Genomic DNA, 2500 nt, shown 5'->3' with positions numbered 1-2500 from the left:
CGAGGCCCGACACTGCTTAGCTTCCGAGATCAGACGAGATCGGGCGCATTCAGTGTGGTGTGGCCGTAGGCTCTGGTTCTTGTGAGTTTTGTACTTTTAAGCATCTAGTCGGCTAGACCTTGCAGTTTTGAAAGGCAATTGAGAAATGGCTCACTTCCTGAACTTGGAGTACAAAAAAGCCTACAGCACCTGGTATTCCCAGGCGGTCTTCCATCCAGGTACTAACTAGGCCCGACACTGCTTAGCTTCTGAGATCAGACGAGATCAGGCACATTCAGTGTGGTGTGGCCGTAGGCTCTGGGCCTAGTGAGTTTTGTACTTTTAAGCATCTAGTCGGCTAGACCTTGCAGTTTTAAAAGGCAATTGAGAAAGGGCTCACTTCCTGAACTTGGAGCACAAAAAAGCCTACAGCACCTGGTATTCCCAGGCGGTCTCCCATCCAGGTACTAACTAGGCCTGACACTGCTTAACTTCCGAGATCAGTCGAGATCGGGTGCATTCAGTGTGGTGTGGCCGTAGGCTCTAGGAATGCTAAGAATATTACTCTTATGCATTTGCATTTAGTAAGCTAAGCCATGCAGCCACTTGCAACATGATACCACGCTCATCGCTCGATCAGGCTCGATCAGGCGAGATATATAAGACTGGTGGGCCCATTCAGGACTCCTATGTCTGGTAGGATAACTTTAATTCATCCATCCTGTGTCTGTTGCAGGGAGGTGGAGAGAACAATCAACACAATAATGGTTTTCTTTCATGCCTCTTGAAGGACTCAATATTCTCTGTACTGCATTACATGTGAAAGTCGATTTATTACCCATGAACACACTACCTGTATGCTAATTCTATGTAAAAAGGTAGCTCCAGCCCTCATGATGTTGTCCAACATTTCCGCTATAAAACGGGATACAATTATTTTGGAAACATACCAAATTTGAAAAATAATTGAGAAGTTGCGCAATTACTAATCATGGAGCACAAAAAAAGCCTACAGCACCTGGTATTCCCAGGCAGTCTCCCATCCAGGTACTAACTAGGCCTGACACTGCTTAACTTCCGAGATCAGACGAGATCGGGTGCATTCAGTGTGGTGTGGCCATAGGCTCTAGGAATGCTAAGAATATTACTCTTATGCATTTGCATTTAGTAAGCTAAGCCATGCAGCCACTTGCAACATGATACCACGCTCATCGCTCATCGCTCGATCAGGCTCGATCAGGCGAGATATATAAGACTGGTGGGCCCATTCAGGACTCCTATGTCTGGTAGGATAACTTTAATTCATCCATCCTGTGTCTGTTGCAGGGAGGTGGAGAGAACAATCAACACAATAATGGTTTTCTTTCATGCCTCTTGAAGGACTCAATATTCTCTGTACTGCATTACATGTGAAAGTCGATTTATTACCCATGAACACACTACCTGTATGCTAATTCTATGTAAAAAGGTAGCTCCAGCCCTCATGATGTTGTCCAACATTTCCGCTATAAAACGGGATACAATTATTTTGGAAACATACCAAATTTGAAAAATAATTGAGAAGTTGCGCAATTACTAATCATGGAGCACAAAAAAGCCTACAGCACCTGGTATTCCCAGGCAGTCTCCCATCCAGGTACTAACTAGGCCTGACCCTGCTTAGCTTCTGAGATCGGGCGCATTCAGTGTGGTGTGGCCGTAGGCTCTGGGCCTAGTGAGTTTTGTACTTTTAAGCATCTAGTCGGCTAGACCTTGCAGTTTTGAAAGGCAATTGTGAAATGGCTCACTTCCTGAACTTGGAGCACAAAAAAGCCTACAGCACCTGGTATTCCCAGGTGGTCTCCCATCCAGGTACTAACTAGGCCCGACACTGCTTAGCTTCCGAGATCAGACGAGATCGGGCGCAATCAGTGTGGTGTGGCCGTAGGCTCTGGGCCTAGTGAGTTTTGTACTTTTAAGCATCTAGTCAGCTAGACCTTGCAATTGAGAAATGGCTCACTTCCTGAACTTGGAGCACAAAAAAGCCTACAGCACCTGGTATTCCCAGGCGGTCTCCCATCCAGGTACTAACGAGGCCCGACACTGCTTAGCTTCCGAGATCAGACGAGATCGGGCGCATTCAGTGTGGTGTGGCCGTAGGCTCTGGTTCTTGTGAGTTTTGTACTTTTAAGCATCTAGTCGGCTAGACCTTGCAGTTTTGAAAGGCAATTGAGAAATGGCTCACTTCCTGAACTTGGAGTACAAAAAAGCCTACAGCACCTGGTATTCCCAGGCGGTCTTCCATCCAGGTACTAACTAGGCCCGACACTGCTTAGCTTCTGAGATCAGACGAGATCAGGCACATTCAGTGTGGTGTGGCCGTAGGCTCTGGGCCTAGTGAGTTTTGTACTTTTAAGCATCTAGTCGGCTAGACCTTGCAGTTTTAAAAGGCAATTGAGAAAGGGCTCACTTCCTGAACTTGGAGCACAAAAAAGCCTACAGCACCTGGTATTCCCAGGCGGTCTCCCATCCAGGTACTAAC

General features: G+C 46.7%; 8 non-coding genes and 1 pseudogene across 8 annotated transcripts in view; all 9 read right to left on the bottom strand.

The window, feature by feature from the left end:
- LOC138550566 (5S ribosomal RNA) overlaps nt 1–71 on the bottom strand; it is a 119-nt gene extending 48 nt beyond the window's left edge. The window contains exon 1 of the ribosomal RNA XR_011294316.1: nt 1–71. This exon is cut by the window's left edge and continues 48 nt beyond it. This is a non-coding gene — a ribosomal RNA (5S ribosomal RNA).
- A 106-nt stretch (nt 72–177) lies between these two features.
- Nucleotides 178–296, bottom strand: LOC138540236 (5S ribosomal RNA). Its single transcript, XR_011288291.1, has one exon. It is a non-coding gene; the product is annotated as a 5S ribosomal RNA (ribosomal RNA).
- Nucleotides 297–402: 106 nt separating this feature from the next.
- Nucleotides 403–521, bottom strand: LOC138538991 (5S ribosomal RNA). The gene has a single exon (XR_011287072.1). It is a non-coding gene; the product is annotated as a 5S ribosomal RNA (ribosomal RNA).
- A 464-nt stretch (nt 522–985) lies between these two features.
- LOC138540989 (5S ribosomal RNA) lies at nt 986–1104 on the bottom strand. The gene has a single exon (XR_011289010.1). It is a non-coding gene; the product is annotated as a 5S ribosomal RNA (ribosomal RNA).
- A 470-nt stretch (nt 1105–1574) lies between these two features.
- On the bottom strand, nt 1575–1683 carry LOC138546950 (5S ribosomal RNA; annotated as a pseudogene).
- A 106-nt stretch (nt 1684–1789) lies between these two features.
- Nucleotides 1790–1908, bottom strand: LOC138548235 (5S ribosomal RNA). Its single transcript, XR_011292045.1, has one exon. It is a non-coding gene; the product is annotated as a 5S ribosomal RNA (ribosomal RNA).
- A 93-nt stretch (nt 1909–2001) lies between these two features.
- On the bottom strand, nt 2002–2120 carry LOC138550565 (5S ribosomal RNA). Its single transcript, XR_011294315.1, has one exon. It is a non-coding gene; the product is annotated as a 5S ribosomal RNA (ribosomal RNA).
- Nucleotides 2121–2226: 106 nt separating this feature from the next.
- On the bottom strand, nt 2227–2345 carry LOC138540235 (5S ribosomal RNA). The gene has a single exon (XR_011288290.1). It is a non-coding gene; the product is annotated as a 5S ribosomal RNA (ribosomal RNA).
- Nucleotides 2346–2451: 106 nt separating this feature from the next.
- The window catches only part of LOC138538990 (5S ribosomal RNA), a 119-nt gene continuing 70 nt past the window's right edge, over nt 2452–2500 (bottom strand). Inside the window, exon 1 of the ribosomal RNA XR_011287071.1 lies at nt 2452–2500. This exon is cut by the window's right edge and continues 70 nt beyond it. This is a non-coding gene — a ribosomal RNA (5S ribosomal RNA).

The sequence above is a fragment of the Ambystoma mexicanum genome, unplaced genomic scaffold, assembly GCF_040938575.1.
Source record: "Ambystoma mexicanum isolate Mex_15411 unplaced genomic scaffold, UKY_AmexF1_1 Mex_scaf10, whole genome shotgun sequence".
NCBI classification, from domain to species: domain Eukaryota; kingdom Metazoa; phylum Chordata; class Amphibia; order Caudata; family Ambystomatidae; genus Ambystoma; species Ambystoma mexicanum.
This window is presented reverse-complemented; position numbering and strand designations above follow the sequence as displayed.